Source organism: Nomascus leucogenys, chromosome 1a (genome assembly GCF_006542625.1).
Source record: "Nomascus leucogenys isolate Asia chromosome 1a, Asia_NLE_v1, whole genome shotgun sequence".
Taxonomy (NCBI): Eukaryota; Metazoa; Chordata; class Mammalia; order Primates; family Hylobatidae; genus Nomascus; species Nomascus leucogenys.
Genome location: NC_044381.1, coordinates 39,859,564 through 39,886,767, shown reverse-complemented (window position 1 = coordinate 39,886,767; position 27,204 = coordinate 39,859,564). Strand labels below are relative to the sequence as shown.

At 46.0% G+C, this 27,204-nt stretch overlaps 1 pseudogene; it reads left to right on the top strand.

The window, feature by feature from the left end:
• The first annotated feature begins 7,496 nt into the window (after positions 1-7,496).
• On the top strand, positions 7,497-21,600 carry LOC115835446 (annotated as a pseudogene).
• The last annotated feature ends 5,604 nt before the right edge of the window (positions 21,601-27,204 follow it).

The window sequence follows — 27,204 nt, the reverse complement described above, 5'->3', positions numbered from 1 at the left end:
CTTCAACTCCCTATATTGGTGATAAGAATGTTTCTTTTATCCTGGAAAAGGAAGGACATGTGGGAATTTTATCTTCTGCTTTCAGGAGGAAAGGGGGTGTTCAGAACAGTCTTGTTGGGTCTGCTGTGTTTAAGTCCCTTTAGCTTGAAACCTTGATGCCAAAATAGCATATTTTGGGGTAGCGTGTTCTGCTATCCTTCAATAGCTTGGGTGGGTATAGCTTTCTTTTTGAAAATTATTTTCCTAATGGGTGATTGGATGCAGGAAAAAAAAAGAAAATTATTTTCCATCAGAATTCTGAAAGCATTTTTCCTTTGTATGCTAACTCTCAGTGTCATTCTGAGTTTTGATTGCCAGAATCCTTTTTCTTTCTTCTCTGGGAGCTGGTAAATTCTTAATTTTAACATCTCATGCCACATCCCCACCTGCCACAACCACCACTATTCTAAAATTTAATGGGTTGATTCTATTTTTAACAGCCTCTTCATATTCAAGAAGTGACTGGGGCCTGGCATGGTGGCTCATGCCTGTAATCCCAGCACTTTGGGAGGCCAAGGCGGGCAGATCATTTGAGGTCAGGAGTTCGAGACCAGCCTGGCCAACTTTTTGAAACCCCTCGTCTACTAAAAATACAAAAATTAGCCAGATGTGGTGGTGGGTGCCTGTAATCCCAGCTACATAGGAGGCTGAGGCACAAGAATCACTTGAACCCAGGAGGTGGAGGTTGCAGTGAGCCGAGATGGTGCCACTGCACTCCAGCTTGGGTGATAGAGTGAGACTCTGTCTCAAAAAAAAAAAAAGTGACTGGAAGCCAATTTGGAAGCTGTGAGCACGCACATAGGGCTTGTTGACTGTGGTCTTCACTATAGGACTCTTTCCTCACAAAACCTTTGATAGCTGTGTCTTGGAGGGTTTCCCTTTTGAGTGATCAGAGTTGTCAGAGAAACTGCCAATATCCTGCCTGGAGTCTATATGCATAGCTGTGAGAGTTCGAGGAACTAAGTCGATTTTGAATGCTAAGTAGTCTCAATATTTAACTGTAAACTTGTAGTCCTTATTTTCATGACGGCATCCCAGCTCTCACCTGTACTTGGTTTCCCCTAGAACAGAAAAACTCTGTTTTACCCTTTCCAAAATATAAACCTCCAGTATGCTGGTGTATTAGTCTTTATGTTGCTATAAGGGAATATTTGAGGCTGGGTAATTTATAAAGAAAAGAGGTTTATCTTGGCTTATGGTTCTGCAGACTAGAAGAAGCATAGTGCTGGCATTGGCTTCTGGTGATGGCCTCAGGAAGCTTACAATCATGGCAGAAGGCAAAGTGTGGGAGCAGGCTTGTCACATAGGGAACAAGAGAGAGGAGGGAGGTCCCAATCTCCTTAACAACCAGATCTCCAGGGAATATGTTACTGAGGGGAGGGCACCAAGCTATTCATGAGGGATCTGTCCCCATGACCCAAACACCTCCCACTAGGTCCCACCTCCAACACTGGGAATCACATTTCAGCAGAAGATTTGGAGTGTACAGATACCCAAACTGTATCAGCTGGGTTCGGAAGAAACAGTGATCCAGCCGCTCGTAGCGAGGGAGAGGAATGCTGGGGTCTGTTTCTGAAATAGACTTTAATCTAATCCTTTTAATTGTAGCTCTCACTTCTTGGTACCAGGTGTGGGCAGTCCTAAGCCTTCTTTGTGTCTTTGTGTTCTGCAGTGCAAATCAGGTTTCTTCTTGGCTTTTCCTGTTGCTGGATTTTTTTTTTTTTTTTGAGACAGAGTCTCGCTCTGTCGCCCAGGCTGGAGTGCAGTGGTGCGATCTTGGCTCACTGCAAGCTCCACCTCCCGGGTTCACGCCGTTCTCCTGCCTCAGCCTCCCAAGTAGCTGGAACCACAGGCACCCCGCCACTACACCCGACTAATTTTTTAGTAGAGACGGGGTTTCACTGTGTTAGCCAGGAAAGTCTCGATCTCCTGACCTTGTGATCCACCTGCCTCAGCCTCCCAAAGTGCTGGGATTACAGGCGTGAGCCACCGCGCCCGGCCACCTGCTGCTGGATTTTGACAGCTTTCTTGAGTCTGTTATGTCTGCTACTTGTACATCTACCCTCCTGCCCACGCTTAATTCCCAGAATTCCACAATGATAGTACTTCTCAGCAAAGGAGTTTTCCTCTTGTCCTATCAACACTCTCATATAATTCTCATCTCTAAGCTATGTACATTCTGCTTCCCAACCCATAACATCTACCTTGCAGTGATTCATATCCTGTGTATATCCTTAGGATATAAATGCTTTTTCTTCCATGAAGCTTTCTAATATTTATTCTTGTTTCTATCATTTATTGACTCTTAACCATAAAATAGTATGGTACTGTTCATTTTTTGCTTTTTCTTCTAATTTCAAAATACTGTTAATATTTTAGAAAAAAATATTTATTATTATTATTATTATTTTTGAGACAGAGTCTCACTCTGTCACCCAGGCTGGAGTGCAGTGATGGGATCTCGGCTCACTGCAACCTCTGCCTCCTGGGTTCAAGCGATTCTCATGCCGCAGCCACTCGAGTAGCTGGGAATACAGGTGCCCACCATTACGCCTGGCTGATTTTTGTATTTTTAGTAGAGGTGGGGTTTCACCAGGTTGGCCAGGCTGGTCTCAAACTCCTGACCTCAGGTTATCCCCCTCCCTTGGTGTCCCAAAGTGCTGGGATTACAAGTGTGAGCCACTGTACCTGGCTGAAAAAAAATATATCCTACTCATCTTTCCTCAGTTGAAACTGCTAGAGGGCAGGCACTGTATTAGGTACTTTTTTGATATCCCTTTTAGCACCAACCACAGTGCTCAATCAAGTCTCACTTTAAAGAATGATGACATTGCACTGAAGCTGTGGTGATGCTTACTTGATGTGGATCATTGAACGATACACTTACAGAAGAGGTCACACTTCATTGTTTGTTTTTGTGAGAGCTTAAAACAAATTTTTGAAAGAGTGATATATTTCAACTTAAATGATAGAGGTATTTAAAAATCACTCCATTTCAACTTAACTGATGATAGACTTATTTCAAAATGACTTCAAATATACTTTGAACTCTTCTTTTGAAATTATCTGTAGAAGTAGTTTAATAGTCACTTAAGTAAATCAATCTCAGTAATTTTGCATCACACCTTCTATTAACCAGTTTAGTCAACTACCTTTACTGGACTTGGTTCTGGGCAACTTTGGGCTATTTGCAAAAATTGCATCTACTTGCCAAGTAAAAATTTGCTACCATCAGACAGGTTCAGAAGCATACACTGACTTGGAAGGTAGTTCCAAGAGAGAAGTTTCAGAAATATTTAAAGTGAAATAGTATAATTGAATGTGAAGTCTTTGTAGAAAACAACTTTGAGATTTTTTTTTTAATAGTTAAATTTTTGGCTGGGTGTAGTGGCTCACGCCTGTAATCCCAGCACTTTGGGAGGCTGAGGTGGGCAGATCACCTGAAGTCAGGAGTTCAAGACCAGCCTGGTCAACATGGTGAACCCCTGTCTCTACTAAAAATACAAAAATTAGCTGGGCATGGTGGTGCACGCCTGTAGTCCCAGCTACTCAGGAGGCTGAGGCATGAGAATTGCTTGAACCCAGGAGGCAGAGGTTGCTGTGAGCTGAGATCACGCCACTCCAGCCTGGGCAACAGAGTGAGACCCGGTCTCAAAAAAAAAAAAAATTAAATTCAAATTAAAATAATTACTATTTCTAAATGTTTTAAAAGTTAGCAGTAATGTGTTTGCTTTTGCTTTTAAAAACCGATTTCATTAACTGTCACTTGCAGATGAGATGTGAGTCTAGCCTTTAAAGACAAAGTCTAGATAAAATTACGGTGACTGCACAGAGGATTTGGGATAGGGAGAAAGAATGAAGAAATTTACTGTTCTGCGTTTCTATGCTGTATTCTTGTTTATAATAAATTTACATGTTATTTCTATAATTTATTAAATTATAAAAATTTATTATAAATTTATAAATTTATTCCAATTTATAAAATATGTTATTTTTATAATTTCAAACCCCAAACAAAATTTGACTTATGGCTGGGCGCAGTGGCTCACACCTTCAATCCTAGCACTTTGGGACACCAAGGCAGGGGGAATCACTTGAGCCCAGGAGTTTGAGACCAGCCTGGGCAAGCATAGTGAGACCCTGTCTCTACAAAATAATTTTTAAAATTAGCTGGGTATGGTGGCATGCACCTGTAGTCCCAGCTACTTGGGGAAGATTATTTGAGCCTGGGAGTTTAAGGCTGCAGTGAACTATGATAGCACCACTACACTCCAGATTGGGTGACGGAACAAGATCCTGTTTCTAAAACATTTTTTTTTTTTTGACTTAGAAAATTTAGTGACTTTTAGAGTGACTTGTGTTTGATAGAGATTTAAGCTGACATGTAAAAGGACACTGGAATTCACAGAAATGTTATTCTTTACAACTTAGCTTTGAGGGGTCTGTGAATTCAAATTGTATTTAAAGATCTGTGTAGGCTGGGTGCAGTGGCTCACACCTGTAGTCCTAGCACTTTGGGAGGCTGAAGTGGGTGGGTCACTTGAGTCCAGGAGTTCGAGACCAGCCTGGGCAACATGACAAAACCCGCACCCCATCTCTACAAGAAAATATGAAAATTACCCAGGCATAGTGGCACATGTTACTCAGTTTGTTTATAATAACAGTATAGTCCCAGCTACTCAGGAGACTGAGGTAGGAAGATCACCTAGGCCCAGGGTAGTCAAAGCTGCAGTGAGCTGAGATTGCCACTATATTCCAGCCTGGGCAATAGAGCAAGACCCTGTCTCAAAAAAAAAAAAAAGCTGTCTGTATGTGTGTCCCCCTCTAATTTTGGGGGAAAGTGTGCATAGCTTCCGTCAGATTCTTAAAAAGGTGCTAGACTCAAAGTTTAAGAACTCCTGCCACAGAGTGTAACCCTTTTAGAACCTAAATAACTTAACCCTCTTTATATGAGGTTAAAGATATGCCCACGCTCCAAATTGTGCTTTTTATAGCCAATGTTTTTAATAAATGTTAACATATTTTTCTGTAGTTGAAGGAGAAATATCATATACTAGAATCTTACTGACCTGATTTTTTTTTTTTTTTTTCTGTTTGAAGGTTTCTTGTTCTTCTCAAGGTCTGAAGGTTTGGGTCCACGATACTTCATATTTATGTAGTCAGGCTGGGCAGGTCCTCCCCGTCATATTCAGATGAATGGCTGGATTCATGATGGAAACCTGCTCTGCCCATCGTGTTGGGACTTCTGTGAGGAAGGACTGTCTGTGAGGACTTTCTGTCCTCCAGAAACAGATCCTCCAGCTACTAACCTGACCCAAGCTCTGCCACTGGGTGAGTACTCTCTATGGTTGGAATAAAGAGGGAAAAGCAAAGGAGGTGAACTTCTCTTATAAAATGATGAAATTTCCCTTTAAGAAAACTCTGAAACAAGTTGAGTTTCTTCTCTTATGGGAAAATCCTCCTTCCCACCATTATCGGAAATTGAAGATATGTCAACTTGACACTTTTGGGTAAGAGCAAGGGTGAGGAACCTTTCTGTGTGAAGAACCTCTGAGTTGCACAAAACTATTCATCAAAGATCACAAAAAGTGAATGTTTTATCCATTCATTTGGAAATTAAAGGTAAACAAAATTCTGCTCATTAAATACAAAAAGTGATTAAATATATCTTAGTTGTATCATAATCAGCTGAAGTGAAAGTGGGGGAAAGACCTGGAAAAGATACTCAAAAAAAGGAATTGGCATACCCACAAAGAGGAGAAAGATGCAAGGAGACACAAATACACACATGCAAAATGAGACAGAAAGACACGGGCTGGCAAAGACCAGGGGGGTTTCATTGAGGAATAGCACCATGTACTCGTTCTGTGAGACTCCAGAGAATAGAACTGGCACCAAGAGATTGAAGCTGTAAGGAGACAGATTCCAGTTAAATCCTTTAGAAGCAGGAGGGGAATGCAGAGGATGCCCTTGAGAAGAATGCATTCCCCATAAAATTGACGGTATTCAAACTGAGGCTGATAATGCATTGTTGAGAGTATAAAAGCAAAATTCATGAATTCACAATTAAAGCTTTGATTTAAATGACCTATGAGATTTTTATGGCAGTTTGACATTTCAGATTATGAACAATAAAAATCTTATGCAGTGTTTCATTTTCTCAACTAGAGGTATTTTTTAGGTGGAACTGCATTGTCCTTTGCCTAGTCCATGGTGTGACTGAAAAGAGAGGGCCACACTCAGTTTTCAAGTCAAAGTTTCTCCACCTCTAAGATTAACTTCCCTTCTTTTCCAAATCCTGAGGCCTTCATCTCCCAGGGGGATGTAAGCAGAGGATGAGTTTTAGAAGATGAGGATCTGTGTTGGGTGTCCCCAGGAGCACCCTAAGTTTGTTGGTTCACCAGAAGGACTCGCAGGACTCAGCTGCTCATCATAGTAGTCATGGCTAAGATTTGTTAAATGACACAGAGCAAAATCAGCAAAGGGAAGAGGTGCATGGGGCAAAGTCCTGAGGAAACCAATTCCCAGATACCAGCAAAGGCCCTCCTTGCAAGCAGAACTTTGCAAAAATAGTAGTCTCAGGCCTGCTGTGTTAACTCTTTTCTATACAGTACTCCAAGTGAGTCAGTGGAGTTTTCTACAATAGTAATGACACGATGAATTATTTGATATAAAGTCTTAGGTCAAGGCAGGTGGATCATTTGAGGCCAGGAGTTCAAGACCAACATGGCGAAAACCTGTCTCTACTGAAAATACAAAAATTAGCCACATGTGGTGTCATGCACCTGTAATCCCAGCTACTCAGGAGGCTGAGGCAGGAGAATCACTTGAACCCAGGAGGTGGCGCCAAGATCGCACCATTGCACTCCAGCTTGGCCAATAGAATGAGACTCTTGTCTCAAAAAGAAAAAGAAAAACACATGTTTATTGTTTAAAACATTTAAAAGGACAACTTATCCTAAAATAAGGTCATGTTGGCCTCATCTCCCTACTGCTATGAAAATCTTCCCGTTATGAGAACTGTTTTGGGAAATAGTTTACCTGTGAGGACACCTCATGGCTGAATTAAAATATATCCCTAGTGCTCAAAATCTGTAGAATCTTCTGCTGTTTCCAAATCAAGCCTGATTGATTGGTGACATGAATGGATGGGTACATATGTACCTCCCAGGTTCACGCCATTCCCCTGCTCATGACAGCAGTTGGACAGATACTGGAGGAGAAAATGTCACTTTGCCATGCGCACCATGCCTCGAAGGTAAATCAGCACCAACAGCAGTTTCAAGCCCCAGTCTGTGGATTTCCCTGCAACCACAGGCACCCCTTCTACTCAGAACACAGCAGAATGCTGAGCTATGCAGCCAGCAGTCAACCAGCCACTCTCAAGAGCCAGAGTTGTCCCAAAAGAGACAGGCAAATCAGAGATCAGCAGCCCTTGAAAAGTGTCTGGTGCAACAATGAGCAATGGGGCCTGCGACATCCCCAACTCTTGCTCCCCAAGAAAGCTGTATCCTCAGTCAGTCCCCCTCAGCACTGGCCGAAGATACCCGGTGCCTCTAGCCACCATCACCACTGTCCAAGGCACTGTCTTCTGCAGGGAGGTATCTAATTTATTCAGTCACAAATTCTTTTTTAGCCTTCCCTAGAGAAAAACAAGTCCCCAAGAAAAAAATTCTATGTAGAGAAAAAGTATTTTCTCTCATGTTAGTACATGCAGAACGTTTAATATTCCACAATATATATGGTTTTTTAATCATAAGAGGGTGATGGCTTTTATTTGTGCCGTGCTTGGTGTGGGCTTGGTTTCTAGAAGCGACAGGACATGGAGGGATGCCGACAGTGGTGCTGTAAGCCCACCTTCATCCTGAGTTCCTTCACTGAACCTTACGTTTCCATAATACCGTCTTTACACAAACAAGAAAAAATTCTAAAAACAAGATGAGAAAAACCTATGAAGATTCCACTGTGAAATAAGGTTCAACCCATCTTTCCACTACTACTGTCTACCTCAAACTTTATGCAGCTGTAGGGAAAAGGCTTGCAGAGATGTCACAGGGCTGAACATCTCCATGCAGGCTCCAGGAAATGCCACAGCCAAGTAGCTTCATGTGTCACAAAATAGTGGAAGTTTGGGTGGGAGAGTGCTGGACCCTGAGTTCAGAAGTAAGAGAAGTCTTGACCCTGGGTATCCTGGTGGAGAATAGATGATGTCTGCCCCTTCTCCCTGACAAAGGCTTGGATGGAGATGGGCCCTCTTAGCTCAGCCAACATGTGAAGCACATTCCCCATCCCACTGCCTCTCCCTTTCTTGCACTCTGGAGTGGCGGTGGGGACAGACCTTCCAGCTCTGTGCATGTGTAGGTGGGGGGCCAGGGGGGCAGCTTCATGGAGGCTGCTGAGGGTGGTGAACTCCCCTGCCCCAGATGAGGGAATGACCCTGCTGGGAGGTCAGACCCTGCAAGGGCTGTGGGGGTATCAGGTGGAGTGGGCTCCAGGTGTACCCTCAATGCACTGGGCAGGTCTCAGGCCAGGCTCCCTGGACCCCGCCTGGGTGATGTGGTCACTCCCTGGGGGACTGCTGTCAGGCCCCCGCCACCCAACCTTGGCAGCACCGTCCCATTGCAGGACTGGACTTTCTGAGTCCTGAGACAGGACAGTGCTTCCTAGGCCTGACAGACTGGGAGGACCTGTTAAGTTCTCCATCCCTAGACCAGCCTCCCACACAGCATGGACAGTCTCCTACATTTACCTTCAGGGCACTGACTGATCCTTCTCACTCTAAGGCAACCAAGGCAGAGATGAGGACATGTGCCAAGCTGGGAGCCAGTCCCCTCCCTAAATGGGCCTGAGGCAAGCACCATCCCTGTCCCAACCCTCCGCAAGTTTCAGCCCAGGAGACACATAGGGAAGGGAGGACGGAGCCCCTCTGCTGGCTGACACTGGAAAAGCGGGACCTGGGAGAGGAAGGAGCGCAGGGCTGGCAGGGGATGCTCCAGGCCCATGGAGAGCTCAGGTTGCACCATGGGGCTGCCCCTCCTGCACTGGAGGCTGTGCCCTCTGCAGGATCTGAGAAAGTCCAGTCCTGAGATGGGACAGCACTGCCCAGGGTGGATGGCCGGGGCCCGACAGCAGTCCCCCAGGGAGTGACCACATCACTCGGCCAGGATCCAGGGAGCCTGGGCCGAGACCTGCCCAGTGCACTGAGGGTGTACCTGGAGCCCACCCCACCTGACGCCCCCACAGTACTGAGAGGGTCTGACCTCCCAGCATGCACCTGCCTCTCCCTGCACCCCAGCTGCCCACCCTGCCTTTTCCCTGGCTTCCTCCATCCTGTGCAGCCCATAGACTGTGACCATCTCACCGGCCACTCTGGCCCTTCCTTTGCGTTTGTCCTGTAAAAATCTCTGAGCAAGGGGGAGGGAGCCAAGATGGCCGAACAGGAACAGCTCTGGTCTACAGCTTCCAGCGTGAGCGACGCAGAAGACAGGTGATTTCTGCATTTCCATCTGAGGTACCGGGTTTATCTCACTAGGGAGTGCCAGACGGCGCAAGACAATGGGTGCAGCGCACCGTGCTCGAGCCGAAGCAGGGCGAGGCATTGCCTCACTCAGGAAGCACAAGAGGTCAGGGAGTTCCCTTTCCTAGTCAAAGAAAGGGGTAACAGATGGCACCTGGAAAATCAGGTCGCTCCCACCCTAATAATGTGCTTTTCCGACGGACTTAAAAAAACAGCACACCAGGAGATTATATCCCGCACCCGGCTCAGAGGGTCCTACGCCCATGGAGTCTCGCTGACTGCTAGCAAGCACAGCAGTCTGAGATCAAACTGCAAGGTGACAGCGAGGCTGGGGGAGGGGTGCCCACCATTGCCCAGGCTTGCTTAGGTAAACAAAGTGGCCAGGAAGCTCTAACTGGGTGGAGCCCACCACAGCTCAAAGAGGCCTGCCTGCCTCTGTAGGCTCCACCTCTGGGGGCAGGGCACAAACAAAAAGACAGCAGTAACCTCTGCAGACTTAAATGTCCCTGTCTGACAGCTTTGAAGAGAGTAGTGGTTCTCCCAGCATGGAGTTTGAGATCTGAGAATGGGCAGACTGCCGCCTCAAGTGGGTCCCTGACCCCGACCCCTGAGCAACCTAACTGGGAGGCACCCCCAAGTAGGGGCAGACTGACACCTCACACGGCCGGGTACTCCTCTGAGACAAAACTTCCAGAGGAACAAACAGGCAGCAGCATTCGCGGTTCACGAAAATCCGCTGTTCTGCAGCCTCCACTGCTGAGACCCAGGCAAACAGGGTCTGGAGTGGACCTCTAGCAAACTCCAACAGACCTGCAGCTGAGGGTCCTGTCTGTTAGAAGGAAAACTAACAAACAGAAAGGACATCCACACCAAAAACCCATCTGTACATCACCATCATCAAAGACCAAAAGTAGATAAAACCACAAAGATGGGGAAAAAAACAGAGCAGAAAAACAGGAAATTCTGAAAAGCAGAGTGCCTCTCCTCCTCCAAAGGAACGCAGTTCCTCACCAGCAGTGGAAAAAAGCTGGATGGAGAATGACTTTGACGAGTTGAGAGAAGAAGGCTTCAGATGATCAAACTACTCCAAGCTACAGGAGGAAATTCAAACCAAAGGCAAAGAAATTAAAAACTTTGAAAAAAATTTAGACGAATGTATAACTAGAATAACCAATATAGAGAAGTGCTTCAAGGAGCTGTTGGAGTTGAAAGCCAAGGCTCGAGAACTACGTGAAGAATGCAGAAGCCTCAGGAGCCGATGCGATCAACTGGAAGAAAGGGTATCAGTGATGGAAGATGAAATGAATGAAATGAAGTGAGAAGGGAAGTTTAGAGAAAAAAGAATAAAAAACGAACAAAGCCTCCAAGAAATATGGGACTATGTGAAAAGACCAAATCTACGTCTGATTGGTGTACCTGAAAGTGACGGGGAGAATGGGACCAAGTTGGAAAACACTCTGCAGGATATTATCCAGGAGAACTTCCCCAATCTAGCAAGGCAGGCCAACATTCAGATTCAGGAAATACAGAGAATGCCACAAAGATACTCCTTGAGAAGAGCAACTCCAAGACACATAATTGTCAGATTCACCAAAGTTGAAATGAAGGAAAAAATGTTAAGAGCAGCCAGAGAGAAAGGTCGGGTTACCCACAAAGGGAAGCCCATCAGACTAACAGCTGATCTCTCGGCAGAAACTCTACAAGCCAGAAGAGAGTGGGGGCCGATATTCAACATTCTTAAAGAAAAGAATTTTCAACCCAGAATTGCATATCCAGCCAAACTAAGCTTCATAAGTGAAGGAGAAATAAAATACTTTACAGACAAGCAAATCCTGAGAGATTTTGTCACCACCAGGCTTGCCCTAAAAGAGCTCCTAAAGGAAGTACTAAACATGGAAAGGAACAACTGGTACCAGCCACTGCAAAAACATGCCAAATTGTAAAGATCATCGAGGCTAGGAAGAAGCTGCATCAACTAATGAGCAAAATAACCAGCTAACATCATAATGACAGGATCAAATTCACACATAACAATATTAACTTTAAATGTAAATGGACTCAATGCTCCAATTAAAAGACACAGACTGGCAAATTGGATAAAGAGTCAAGACCCATCAGTGTGCTGTATTCAGGAAACCCATCTCATGTGCAGAGACACACATAGGCTCAAAATAAAAGGATGGAGGAAGATCTACCAAGCAAATGGAAAACAAAAAATGGCAAGGATTGCAATCCTAGTCTCTGATAAAACAGACTTTAAACCAACAAAGATCAAAAGAGACAAAGAAGGCCATTACATAATGGTAAAGGGATCAATTCAACAAGAAGAGCTAACTATCCTAAATACATATGCACCCAATACAGGAGCACCCAGATTCATAAAGCAAGTCCTGAGTGACCTACAAAGAGACTTAGACTCCCACACAATAATAATGGGAGACTTTAACGCCCCACTGGCAACATTAGACAGATCGAGACAGAAAGTTAACAAGGATACCCAGGAATTGGACTCAGCTCTTCACCAAGCGGACCTAATAGACATCTACAGAACTCTCCGCCCCAAATCAACAGAATATACATTTTTTTCAGTACCACACCACACCTATTCCAAAATTGACCACATAGTTGGAAGTAAAGCTCTCCTCAGCAAATGTAAAAGAACAGAAATTATAACAAACTGTCTCTCAGACCACAGTGCCATCAAACTAGAACTCAGGATTAAGAAACTCACTCAAAACCACTCAACTACATGGAAACTGAACAACCTGCTCCTGAATGACTACTGGGTACATAACAAAATGAAGGCAGAAATAAAGATGTTCTTTGAAACCAACGAGAACAAAGACACAATATACTAGAATCTCTGGGACACATTCAAAGCAGTGTGTAGAGGGAAATTTATAGCACTAAATGCCCACAAGAGAAAGCAGAAAAGATCCAAAATTGACACCCTAACATCACAATTAAAAGAACTAGAAAAGCAAGAGCAAACACATTCAAAAGCTAGCAGAAGGCAAGAAATAACTAAAATCAGAGCAGAGCTGAAGGAAATAGAGATACAAAAAACCCTTCAAAATATTAATGAATCCAGGAGCTGGTTTTTTGAAAAGATCAACAAAATTGATAAACTGCTAGCAAGACTAATAAAGAAGAAAAGAGAGAAGAATCAAATAGATGCAATAAAAAATGATAAAGAGGATATCACCACTGATCCCACAGAAATACAAACTACCATCAGAGAATACTACAAACACCTCTATGCAAATAAACTAGAAAATCTAGAAGAAATGGATAAATTCCTCGACACATATACTCTCCCAAGACTAAACCAGGAAGAAGTTGAATCTCTGAATAGACCAATAACAGGCTCTGAAATTGTGGCAATAATCAATAGCTTACCAACCAAAAAGAGTCCAGGACCAGATGGATTCACAGCCAAATTCTACCAGAGGTACAAGGAGGAACTGGCACCATTCCTTCTGAAACTATTCCAATCAATAGAAAAAGAGGGAATCCTCCCTAACTCATTTTATGAGGCCAGCATCATCCTGATACCAAAGCCGGGCAGAGACACAACCAAAAAAGAGAATTTTAGACCACTATCCTTGATGAACATTGATGCAAAAATCCTCAATAAAATACTGGCAAACCGAATCTGGCAGCACATCAAAAAGCTTATCCACCATGATCAAGTGGGCTTCATCCCTCGGATGGAAGGCTGGTTCAACATACAAAAATCAATAAATGTAATCCAGCATATAAACAGAACCAAAGACAAAAACCACATGATTATCTCAATAGATGCAGAAAAGGCCTTTGACAAAATTCAACAACCTTTCATGCTAAAAACTCTCAATAAATTAGGTATTGATGGGACGTATCTCAAAATAATAAGAGCTATCTATGACAAACCCACAGCCAATATCATACTGAATGGGCAAAAACTGGAAGCATTCCCTTTGAAAACTGGCACAAGACAGGGATGCCCTCTCTCACCACTCCTATTCAACATAGTGTTGGAAGTTCTGGCCAGGGAAATCAGGCAGGAGAAGGAAATAAAGGGTATTCATTTAGGAAAAGAGGAAGTCAAATTGTCCCTGTTTGCAGATGACATGACTGTGTATCTAGAAAACCCCATTGTCTCAGCCCAAAATCTCCTTAAGCTGATAAGCAACTTCAGCAAAGTCTCAGGATACAAAATCAATGTACAAAAATCACAAGCATTCTTATACACCAGTGACAAACAGAGAGCCAAATCATGAGTGAACTCCCATTCACAATTGCTTCAAAGAGAATAAAATACCTAGGAATCCAACTTACAAGGGATGTGAAGGACCTCTTCAAGGAGAACTACAAACCACTGCTCAAGGAAAAAAAGAGGATACAAACAAATGGAAGAACATTCCATGCTCATGGGTTGGAAGAATCAATATCATGAAAATGGCCATACTGCCCAAGGTAATTTATAGATTCAATGCCATCCCCATCAAGCTACCAATGACTTTCTTCACAGAATTGGAAAAAACTACTTTAAAGTTCATATGGAACCAAAAAAGAGCCAGCATCGCTAAGTCAATCCTAAGTCAAAAGAACAAAGCTGGAGGCATCACGCTACCTGACTTCAAACTATACTACAAGGCTACAGTAACCAAAACAGCATGGTACTGGTACCAAAACAGAGATATAGATCAATGGAACAGAACAGAGCCCTCAGAAATAATCCTGCATATCTACAACTATCTGATCTTTGACAAACCTGACAAAAGCAATGGGGAAAGGATTCCCTATTTAATAAATGGTGCTGGGAAAACTGGCTAGCCATATGTAGAAACCTGAAAGTGGATCCCTTCCTTACACCTTATACAAAAATTAATTCAAGATGGATTAAAGACTTACATGTTAGACCTAAAACCATAAAAACCCTAGAAGAAAACTTAGGCATTACCATTCAGGACATAGGCATGGGCAAGGACTTCATGTCTAAAACACCAAAAGCAATGGCAACAAAAGCCAAAATTGACAAATGAGATCTAATTAAACTAAAGAGCTTCTGCACAGCAAAAGAAACTACCATCAGAGTGAAGAGGCAACCTACAAAATGGGAGAAAATTTTTGCAACCTACTTATCTGACAAAGGGCTAATATCCAGAATCTACAATGAACTCAAACAAATCTACAAGAAAAAAAACAAACAACCCCATCAAAAAGTGGGCAAAGGACATGAACAGACACTTCTCAAAGGAAGACATTTATGCAGCCAAAAAACACATGAAAAAATGCTCATCATCATTGGCCATCAGAGAAATGCAAATAAAAACCACGAGATACCATCTCACACCAGTTAGAATGGCCATCATTAAAAAGTCAGGAAACAACAGGTGCTGGAGAGGATGTGGAGAAATAGGAACACTTACACTGTTGGTGGGACTGTAAACTAGTTCAACCATTGTGGAAGTCAGTGTGGTGATTCCTCAGGGATCTAGAACTAGAAATACTATTTGACCCAGCCATCCCATTACTGGGTATATACCCAAAGGACTGTAAATCATGCTGCTATAAAGACACGTGCACACGTATGTTTATTGTGGCACTATTCACAATAGCAAAGACTTGGAACCAACCCAAATGTCCAACAACGATAGACTGGATTAAGAAAATGTGGCACATATACACCATGGAATACTATGCAGCCATAAAAAGTGATGAGTTCATGTCCTTTGTAGGGACATGGATGAAACTGGAAATCATCATTCTCAGTAAACTATCACAAGGACAAAAAACCAAACACCGCATGTTCTCGGTCATAGGTGGGAATTGAACAATGAGAACATATGGACACAGGACAGGGAACATCACACACTGGGGACTGTTGTGGGGTGGGGGGAGGGATAGCATTAGGTGATACACCTAATGCTAAATGACGAGTTGATGGGTGCAGCACACCAACATGGCACATGGATACATATGTAACAAACCTGCACATTGTGCACGTATACCCTAAAACTTAAAGTATAATAATAATAAAATAAAATAAAATAAATCTCTGAGCAAGATCTCCCAGGTCCATCCAAACACTCACTTTTGACTGGGCCTTTGGGCACCACTGGCCCATCTGAGCTGTCCACAGGGCCTTCGATAATGTGCATTGCACCTGACATCTCCCAGCAGTGCTCAGCAGCCCCCGCACCAGGTCCATGCTGACCAGATCCCGCACATCAGGTCCTCCCTGACCACACCCTCACTGATTAGAACCCCATCACCACGCCCCACTAACCAGGCCCTGCTGCCAGGCCCACAATTACCAGGACTCTACTCACCAGGACCTTACAGACCAGGGCCTCACTGACCAGGTCCTCACTGACAAGGCCTCACTGACCAGGTCCTCACTGACAAGGCCTCACTGACCAGGTCCTCACTGACAAGGCCTCACTGACCAGGTCCTTACAGACCAGGGCCTCACTGAGCAGGTCCTTACAGACCAGGGCCTCACTGACCAAGTCCTTACTGACAAGGCCTCACTGAGCAGGTTCCACCGATCATGACCCCATTGCCTGGCCCCACAGATGAGGCCCCACTGACCAGGCCTCAAGGGAACAGGCTGCCACTGACCAGGCCCCTGTTTTTTTGTTTTTTTTTTTTTGAGATGGAGTCTTGCTCTGTCGCCCAGGCTGGAGTGCAGTGGCGCGATCTCGGCTCACTGCAAGCTCCGCCTCTCGGGTTCACACCATTCTCCTGCCTTGGCCTCCCAAGTAGCTGGGACTGCAGGCACCCGCCACAACGCCCGGATAATTTTTTGTATTTTCTTTTTTTTTAGTAGAGACAGGGTTTCACCGTGTTAGCCAGGATGGTCTCGATCTCCTGACCTCGTGATCCACCTGCCTCGGCCTCCCAAAGTGCTGGCATTATAGGCATGAGCCACCACACCCGGCCCTGACTAGGCCCCTGTTAAGCAGGCCCAAGGTGACCAGATGCCCCAAACTCTGACCCTAGTGAGTAGGCCCCACTGAATAGGCACCCACTGCTCAGATCCCCGCTGACCAGGTCACCCCATAGACCAGTGCTAAAAAAGCCACCACTGACCGCGCTGTCTCTGAACAGGCCCCCACTGATTAGGTTCCACTGACCAGGCTGCCCTGATCAGGGCCCCACTGACAAGGGCCTCACTGATGAGGACATAGCCACCAGGCCCTGCTGACAAGGTCCCATGTGACCAGGCCTCCACTGACTAGCACCCCTTGACCTGGTCACCACTGACCCACCCCATGCTGACAAGGCCACCACTAAGCCCCAGCTGACCAGGTCTCCACTGACAAAGTCCTGCAGCCTAGTTTTACACTGACCAGACACCAAACAAGTGGCTGCCACTAGGTCCCCACTCACCAAGATGCCCACTGCTACATCCCCCTAATGAGACCCTCTCTAAGCAGCCCCCTGCTGACCATGCCCCCAATAAATAGGCCTCACTGACCAAGTCCCAACTGACTAGGTCCACTGACGAGGCCCACACTGATCAGGGCCCTCCTAACCATACCAGAAGGCCAAGTGACAATGAGAGTGGCCCGAGCGCCCACTGTGCCCTCTGAACCCACCTGCTCCTGGCTGCAGCTTGTGCCTCCTGTCTCCTGGGGCCACATCTTGACAAAGGTGACTTTGGTCAGCTCTCTGGTCCAGACCCCCCAGGTGAGGTGGGCAAAAGAGCATCTGATGGAGCCTCCCAGTCCTCTCATGAGCCTATGGAAGATGCTGCTCCCATGCTCTCCCCATTAGCTTCCCTGGATCCTCGAACCAAGCATCCTCAGGATCTGGCCTCCACCCCACCACCAGGCCCAATGACCAACTCAGTTTCCTCCCTAAGTGCCTCCCAGCCACCAGAACCTTCCCTTCTCCTAGAACACCCCTCACCCGAGCCACCTGCACTTTTCCCTCACCCACCACACACCCCTGATCCTCTGGCCTGCTCTCCGCCTCCTCCAAAAGGCTTCGCTGCTCCTCCCCTGTGGGACTCCACTCTGATGACTCCATCTCACTGTGACTCAGTGGCACTTCCACTGGCACCGTCCCTCAAAGCTTGTCTCCACGTGAGGATTTGGCGGCTTCTGTCCCAGCCATCTCAGGCCTTGGCGGCTCAGTCAAGTTTCTGCCTTCTCCTGGTGGCAGGAGACTACCAGAACCTGGTGTGTCTTCAATTCTTCAGTCCAGCAAGATCATCTTTCCCGCCACCCACCAGAGACCTGTCAGATGGAATCTGGTAGACCATTTTTGCTCAGCTCTGATGGCCAGAATGTCGTGGGAATACAAGTCACAGAAATCAACATTTGAGAGGAAAAAGAAAATGATGGATGATTTCCAAAACAGCCCACAAAAGCACTTGAATTCTTTGGCGAATTTGGTTAAATCATTGGGTGCTGAGCAGGACACCACAACCCTAAAACCCTTCTGAAACATGGGAGAGAACTGGAAATAGCTGCCCAGTCCTCAGAAGCTCTCAGATCCTAGGCTCTTGCAGGGAAGTTTTCAGAAGAATTATAGCCAGCTTTTCTGGGGCCTCCCCTCTCTGCACAGCAAATCCCTGGTGGCTAATGCCTGGGTCACTGACCAGTCTTACATCCTTACATCAATGAAATGTCCAATGTCTGCCCAATTCAAAGGGAGACTACAATGTCCCCACTGCTTTTCCAGGCCCAGCCCCTGTCCCATCTGGGGCCCGAGTCCCAACCCTTTATTTCATCCACACCCCAATTCTGGCCCATGCCTATGGCTCAGGCCCATCTTCAATCCTCTTTCTCAGTCCTATCTCCTGCTTTTCCATCCCCAATTAACACTGGAGTAGCTTGCCCTGCATCGCAGAATAAAGTGCAAGCTCTCTCCCTACCTGAAACTCAGCACCCTGAATGGCCTTTGTTGAGGAAACAACTAGAAGGTGGGTTGGCTTTACTCTCTAGGGTCCAAAATTCTCAGGACGTCTTTAGTGTCTCCACTCCTAACCTTCCCCAGGAAAGCTTGACATCCATTCTGCCTGAGAACTTTCCAGTCAGTCCTGAACTCTGGAGCAACATACTGAAAAGTGGTTCATTCAACACCAGGGCAAGATCCAAGAGTCTCTGGATCTTATGCAGCTTCAGGACAAATTGCCAGGGACAAGTCAGGCCAAGGGCAAACCCAGGTCCTGGCAGTCCTCCATGTCCACAGGTGAAAGCAGCAAGGAGGCACAGAAGGTGAAGTTCCAGCTAGAGCGTGACCCATGCCCACATCTGGGGCAAATTCTGGGTGAGACCCTGCAAAATCTATCCAGGGGCATGGAAAGCTTCCCAGGGAAGGTTCTGGGGGCAACCTCTGAGGAGTCAGAAAGGAACTTGAGGAAGCCCTTGAGGAGTGAGTTGGGAAGTGATTTACTAAGACTCACAGAGAGGAATCATATAGAAAACATCCTGAAAGCCCACATGGGTAGGAAGTTGGGCCAGACCAATGAGGGCTTGATCCCTGTGAGTGTGCATCGATCCTGGCTTGTTGTCAACCAGGCTCTTCCCATGTCAAACACCCACGTGAAATCCAGAAATCTAGCAGCCCCGAAAAGTGGGAAAGCCAGTGTGAACACAGCCCAGGTGCTTTCCTTCCTCGAGCCGTGCACTCAGCAGGTGCTGGGAGCCCATATTGTGAGGTTTTGGGCCAAACACAGGTGGGGTCTAACCGTCAGGGTCCTCAAGCCCATTCAGTGCTTTAAACTGGTTTCATCCTTGTGCAATACACAGCTTGCCGGTCCCTCCTCAGCCACCTGTGAATCTGGGGCTGGCTCAAAAGTTGAGGTGGCCACGTTCCTTAGAAAGCCACCAATGGCAAGTCTGAGAAAGCAGGTGCTGACCAAAGCATCTGTTCACATGCCAGAGAGTCTTCAGGTCTCCTCACCTGCATGTAAACAGTTCCAAAGGGCCCCGCAAGGGATCCCATCTTGGAATGGTCATGGGCCCTTGAAGTCTCCTCCAGCTGGACAGGAGGGCAGGTGGCCATCTAAGCCCCTCACATACAGCCTCACAGGCAGCACCCAGCAGAGCAGGAGCTTATAAGCCCAATCTTCAAGGGCTGGAGAGACCAGGGAGGCAGTGCCACAACCCAGAGTCCCCTTGGCAACCTGTGTGATGGCAAACCTCCAAGCCACAAGTGAGGATGTGCGTGGCTCCAGGGACCAGCAAAAGCTCTCTACTCCCTAGAATGTCTGTCTCCCAAGACCCAAGAAAGCTGCGTCTTATGGAGGAGGAGGTTAGTGAATTTGAGCCTGGAATGGCCACGAAGTCAGAGACCCAGCCTCAAGTTTCTGCCACTGTTGTGCTCCTTCCAGATGGGCAAGCATCTGTTCTGCCCCATGCTTCAGAGAATTTGGCTTCTCAAGTGCCCCAGGGCCATCTCCAGAGCATGTCTACTGGGAACATGCGGGCTTCCCAGGAGCTACGTGACCTCATGGCAGCCAGAAGGAGCAACCTGGGGCACAAGGGGCCCAGGAACCCAAACTGTCAAGGCTCATGCAAGAGCCAAAGGCCGATGTTTCCCCCTACTCACAAGAGTGAGAACTCTAGGAAGCCCAACTTAGAAAAACATGAAGAAATGTTTCAAGAATTGAGGACTCCTCAACTTACCCTAGGCAGGAAAACAGAAGACACCCATCAGAATGAAGGCGTCCAGCTACTGCCATCAAAGAAACAGCCTCCTTCAATAAGCCACTTTGGAGAAAACATCAAGCAATTTTTTCAGAGGGTTTTTTCAGAGAAAAAAAGCAAGCCAGCACCAGTCACTCCCAAGAGCCAAAAAACAGCAAAAAACTGATCATGCATGTACAGCAGCAGTGCTGAAGCTCAGCGGCTCATGACAGCCGTTGGACAGATACTGGAGGAGAAAATGTCACTTTGCCATGTGCGCCATGCCTCAAAGGTAAGTCAGCACCAACAGCAGTTTCAAGCCCCAGTCTGTGGATTTCCCTGCAACCACAGGCACCCGTTCTACTCAGAACACAGCAGAATGCTGAGCTATGCAGCCAGCAGCAGGAAGCCACCCTCAAGAACCAGAGTTGTCTCATCAGAGACAGGGAAATCGGAGATGAACAGACCTTGAAAAGTGTCCAGTGCAACAATGAGGGCCTTCACTGTCCCTCTTTCTGTCAGCATTTTAATCACAACTATTTAACAAGTCTCTACAATGGTCCAAACTTTCCCTCATCTTCCTGTCTTCTTCCAAGTCCTCCAACTCTCCAACCTCTGGCTGTTAGCCACTTCTGAACCTGCTTTTACATTTTCAGCTAACTTTGTCACAGCCTGGCAATGGAGAAGGGGAAAAAAAAGGCCATTTTCAGGGGCAAACTTCAAGAAGACTTCAGATATTTGCATTAAAAAGAAGACCAGTGTTAATAGAAAATACGATGGGGAAAAGTCATTGAAGGCATTTCATAGCTTCACTTCGCAGTACTGATTTTCTGTAGGATCATAACAAAAGGGGTTTAGTTGGCTCATGGTTTTGTAGGCTGTAAAGAAAGCGTAGTAACTTCCGCTTCTGGGAGGACTCAGGAAGCCTCCCCATCATACCAGAAGGACAAGCAGCAATAAAATGTTTCATATGACAGGAGTAGGAGGAAGACAGAGAGAGGAAAGAGATATCACACCCTGTTATACAACCAGATCTCATGAGAACTCAGTGTCACAAGGTCAGCATCAAGAAGAAGGTGCTTAACCATTCGTGAAGGATCCACCACCCCACTCACCTCCACCCCCAACTGTTTCCAGGCAGAAGCCTGATGCAGAGGCAGAGCCTCTTGGAAAACCTCTACTAGGGCAGTACAGAAGGAACATATGGGCTTGAAGCCCCATGCAGCAGGCCACCATCCTCGATACCCCAGATTCATAGACCCACCAACAGCCTGCACCCTCAGTATGGAAAAGCTACAGGCACTCAACACCAGCCCAGCCCATGAAAGCAGCCATGAGGGCTAAAGCCTGCAAAGCCACAGGTGCACTGCTCTAGTAGTTTCCCATGAGCCTCTGCCTCTGCAGCAGGTTACTCCCCCTTCCTACTACCCACCACCCTCCCACCACCCTACGGCCAGGCTACTCCTCCCCACCCTCCCCACCCCTTTCTCCTTACACCCCCACCCACCTCCCATCCATGATTAAATCACCTCCCACCAGGCTTCACCACCAGAATTTGGGATTACAATTCCACATGAGCTTTTCTAGCGAAACACAGCCAAACCATATTATTCTGACCTTGACCCTTCCGAATCTCATGTCCTTCTCACAGGGTAAAATACAATCATGCTTTTTCAAAAGTTTCCAAAAGCCTTAACTCATTCCAGCATTAACTCAACTATAAAAAGTTCAAAGTCTCATCTGAGACAAGGCTACAGTATCTTTGGCCTATGAGTCCCTGAAGTTAAAACGGAGTTCTTGTCTTTCAAGGTACAATGATGGTACAGGCATTGGGTAAGCTTTCTTAATCCAAAGGGAAGAAATTTCCCAGAAAAATAACACAAATGGGACCACAGGCCCATTGCACATCCAAAACCCAGCAGACCAGTATTCAATCTCACAGCTGCAAAATTATGAAGAGAACTATCAGAAGGACAGCATTAAGGAGATGGTGTTTAACCATTTGTGAAGGATCTGCCCCCACCCCTGCCTTTCACCCCCAACCCCACCATAATTCCCCCCAATTCTCCCCACCACCCCCACCTTCCAACTTCCACTCTCCACCATGATTAAATCACCTTCCACCAGCCCCCACCTTTAACATTTCCCATTACAATTCCACATTGGTGGGACACAGAGCCAAGTCATATTATTCTATCCCTGCCCACGCAAATCTCATGTCTTTCTCACACTGCAAAATACAATGATGCCTTCCCTACAGTCCCCCAAATCTTAACTCATTCCAGCAAATGTCCAAAGCCCAAAGTTTTATCTGAGACAAGGATACAGTCCCTTCTGCCCATGAGCCTCTGAATTATAAAGCAAGTTAACTACTTCCAAGGTACAATGATTATACAGGCAATGGGTAAGCATTCCCAGCCAACAGAAGAAAAATTGCCTGAAAGAAAAATAAACACTGAAGGGACTCACAGGATACATGAACGTCCAAAACGCAGCAGGCCAGTCATTCAGTCCTACAGCTCCAAAATCATCCTTTTGGAATCCTTGTCCCACATCCACGGCACAGGGGTGTGAGGGCTGGGTTTCCAAGGCTTTGGGCAGATATGCACCTGTGGGTTTGCAGTGATCAGTCCCTGCTGCTGCCCTCATGGACAGGGCTGGTGTTGAGTGCCTGTAGCTTTTCCACACAGAGGGGGTAAGCTGTTGGTGGGTCTATGAATCTGGGGTTTGGAGGATGGTGCCTCCCTGTGTGAGGGCTTCAATCCAATACGTCCATTCTTTGCTGCCTTAGTAAAGGTTTCCATGAGGCTCTGCCTCTTGGAAAGGCTTCTGCCTGGACACCCAGGCTTTTCTGTACATCCTCTGGAGTCTAGACGCAGACTCCCAAGCGTCTAGTCTCTTGCTCTGTGCACTTGCTGGCTTAACACTATGTGGAAACCACCAAGGCTTGGAGCCACCTCTGAAGCAGTGACCCAAGCTGTACCTGTGCATCTTTCAGCCATGGCTGGAGCTGGAGCTGCAGGGATGCAGGCAGCAGTGTCCTGAGGATGCACACAGCAGGGAGGCCATGGAACTGGCCCAGGAAACCATTTTTTTCTTCTAGGCCCCAGGGCCTGCGACAGCAAGTGTTGCTGCAAAGGTCTCTGAAATGCCTTCAAGACCTTTTCCCCATTGACTTGGCTACTTGCACTGGGCTCTTTTTTATGCAAATACTCTAAAAGTTCCCTAATTTTCCTCCTGAAAATCAGCTTTTCTTTTTGACCATTTGGCCAGGCTGCAATTTTTTTAAATTTTTGAGCTCTGCTTCTCATTTAAATAGAAGTTGCAACTTGAGGTCATTTCTTAGGTTGCACATAAGAACACAGGCTGTTCGACGCAGACAGGACACCTCTGGAGCTATGCTGCCTACATGTTCATTCCATCAGATACATCCTAAATTATCACCCCCAAGTTCATAGTTTCACAGATCTCCAGGGCAGGGTCGCCGTGCAGCCACATTCTTTGTTAAGGCCAATCAAATGTAACTGTGGCTCCTGTTCACAGGAAATTCCTCATTTTCATCTGAGACACTGTAAGTCTGGCCTTTGCTGTCCATCTTGCTGTCAGACTTCTGATCACAAGTATTTAACAATTCTTTCCAGTGGTCCAAACTTTTCCTCATCTTGCTGTCTTCTAAGCGTTCCCAACTCTCCCAACCTCTGTCTTTTACCCACTTCTGAACCTGCTTCTACATTCTCAAGATATCTTTATCACAGCCTGGTAATGTGGTAAAAGAAGAAAAGTCCATTTTCAGGGGGAAAATTCACGAAGGCTTCAGATATTTGCATGAAAAGAAGCTGAGTGTTGGTTGCCAAGACAATGGGGAAAAGGCCTTGAAGGCATTTCATAGCTCCACTTCACAGCACTAATTTTGTGTATAATCATAAAGAAAAGAGGTGTAATTGGCTCATGGTTCTGCAGCCTGTAAAGGAAGCATACTGGCTTCTGCTTCTAGGAGGACTCAGGAAGCCTCCCAATCATACCAGAGGTCCAAGGGGCAAGGAGATGCTTCATATGGCAGAAGTAGAAGCAAGACTGAGAAAGGAAAGAGGTCCCACACCCTGTTATACAACCAGATCTCATCAGAACTCCGTATCACAAGGTCAGCATCAAGAAGATGGTGCTTAACCACTGGCGAAGGATCTGCCCCCCCACACCCACTTCCACCTCCCACCATTTCCAGGCAGAAGCCTGCTGCAGAGGCAGAGCCAGATTCATAGACCCACCAACAGCTTGCACCCTCACTGTGGAAAAGCGACAGGCACTCAACACTAGCCCAGTCCATGAGAGCAGCCGTGGGGGCTAAAACCTGCAAAGCCACAGGTGCACTGCCCTAGTAGAGGTTGTCCATGAGGCTGTGCCTCTGTAGCAGGTGACTCCCCACTCCCACTACACCCCACCCTTCCAGCACCCTACAGCCAACCTACTCCTCCCCATCCTACCCATCTCTCTTTCCTTCCACCCCACCCACCTCCCATCCATGATTAAATCACTCCCACCAGGCCGTCATCCTTCTTTCATTCTCTGATCCCTCCAAACCCTCCCAATCTTTGTTTGCTACCCACTTGGAACCTGCTTCTACTTTTTCAGGTATCTCTATAGCAGGTTGGCTATGTAGTAATAACACAAAACCCAATTTAAGGGGGGAAAATTCAAGATTTCAGAAATTTGCATACAAAGAAGCCCTGTGCTGATACCCAAGACAAATGGAAAAAGGCCTTGAAGACATTTCACAGCTCCTCTCTGCAGTTCTAATTTTCTGTATTATTGTAAATAAAAGAGGTTTCATTGACTTGGGATTCTGCAGGCTGTGAAGGAAGCATAGTGTCTTTTGTTTCTGGGAGGAGTCAGGGAGCCTCCTAATTAAACCAGAAGGCCAAGGACAATGAGCTGTCTCCTATGGCAGGAGTAGGAGGAAGACAGAGTGAGGAAAGAGGTTCCACAGACTGTTAAACAACCAGATCTCATGAGAACTCACTATCAGGAGGACAGCATCAAGGGGATGGTGCTTTATCATTCGTGAAGGATCTTCCCGCACCATTTTATGACTAAATTTTTTTCCACCTAGGCCCTGCCTCTAATGTTAGGGAGTATAGTTCCACATGAGTTTTGATAGGGACACAGAGCCAAACCCTATTATTCTGTCCCTGACCCCACAAACGTCATGTCCTTCTCACATTGCAAAATACAATCATGCCTTGCCAGCATGAGTCTTAACTCATTTCAGCATTAACTCAAAGTTACAACGTCCAAAGTCTCATCTGAGTCAAGGCTACAGTCTTTTTTTCCTATGAGCCTCTGAAATAAAAAGCAAGTTCACTACTTCTAAGGTACAATGATGGTACAGGCATTGTGTAAACTTTCCATATCCAAAAGGAAGCCATTTCCCAGAAAGCTTCTTATTTCTATCTGAGGCCTCCTCAGCCTGGCCTTCACTGTCCATGTTTCTGTCAGGATTTTTGTCACAACCATTTAACCAGTCTCTAAGATGGTCCAAACATTTTCTCATCTATCTGTCTTCTTTTGAGCCCTACAAACTCTTCCAACCTCTGTCCATTACCTAGTTCCAAAGCTGCTTCCACATTTTCAGGTATCTTTATAGCAATGCTCCAGTCCTCATTTGCCATTTTCTGTGTGATTCATTTTGAAAAAGAGGTTTAATTGGCTCATGGTTCTGCAGGGTAGACAGGAAGCATAGTGGCTTCTGTTTCTGGGAGGCCTCAGAAATCTTTCAATCTTCATGCAAGGTGAAGAAAGAGTTGTCTCACATGGCAAGAGGAAAACACGCAGAGTAGGGAGGTGACATAGAGTTTTCAATGACCAGATCTCATGAGAAGTCACTCATGATTGTAAGGACAGTAGCAAGAGGATGGTGCTAAACCATTCATGAGAAATTTGCCTTCCGGATTCAATCACCTTATACCAGGATCCACCTTCAACATTAGGAAATATAATTCAACATGAGATTTCGTGGGGACACATACTCGAATTGCATCACCAATCTTGGAATATAAAGACATCCACAGCAGGCTTTATCCAGCCAGCTTCTTTGAGACTCTTCACAGGGTTTGAGGTCTACAGCATATATACTAAAATATTCATCCTTCAAAAAGCAATAAAATAAGTGGTATCATTCTTTCAAAAGTTACAATGGTAGTGTAGGAATTCATAGCATGGTTTACTTCATGTTTGCTACTCTTTCTATTCTATCACCATACTAACTGTTTCCTACACAATTCTACATTCAGCTGAGTTTCAATTGAGAACAAAACCATCCTTGTCCTACCACCAATAGCTGGCACTAGCTCTTTGCCAGTGTTATTATTCTGCTATAGAAAGTATCCCTGAACTGGAAACAGTCCACAGTGGAGTATCTAGTCATTCAACACTATCAAATCCTGGGTGACTTTTTGAAAAAACAGTATCTCTTGTTGCAAGAAATCCTGCATCTGTGAGTTCATGTCTCGAATTGGATGGAAGTGGTGAATTTCAGCCAAAGTGTCCCAAAAAATCCTGTTCCTGTGATTCTGACGTTATCAGCCTCTGCACCTCTGTCTTCCCTTCTGTCACATGTTGCCTACTCTCCATGACTTTGGTAAGAGCTTCCTTGTGTATGTGGATGATGTCCGGGATGTTGGTCTGGTGTCCCTGAGATAGTACTAAGAGGGCCATGACTGGGTCCAGTTCCTGGCTGGGCTCATTGGCAAAGAGCTCACTGATGGTGTTGAAGGCATCTCTGGTGAAGTGATGGCCTGTTCCAGCTCCAAGGCCTGGCTGAGGTGGAAGAAGAACTGGCTGCCTTCTGATGCTCTTTCTTAAAGCCTGTGACTGTGATCAACTTGCATGTCAACTCATTGGCTGTGAAGTTGAGCTGAGTGCCCTGTTGTCCATCTTCTTGGTGAAGCACTCAAAGCCATCAGTTTTGCTCTCCCACTCCTAAAGGTTGAGGGCCACCCTAGGGGTGGGCTCAGGGTCAGGAAG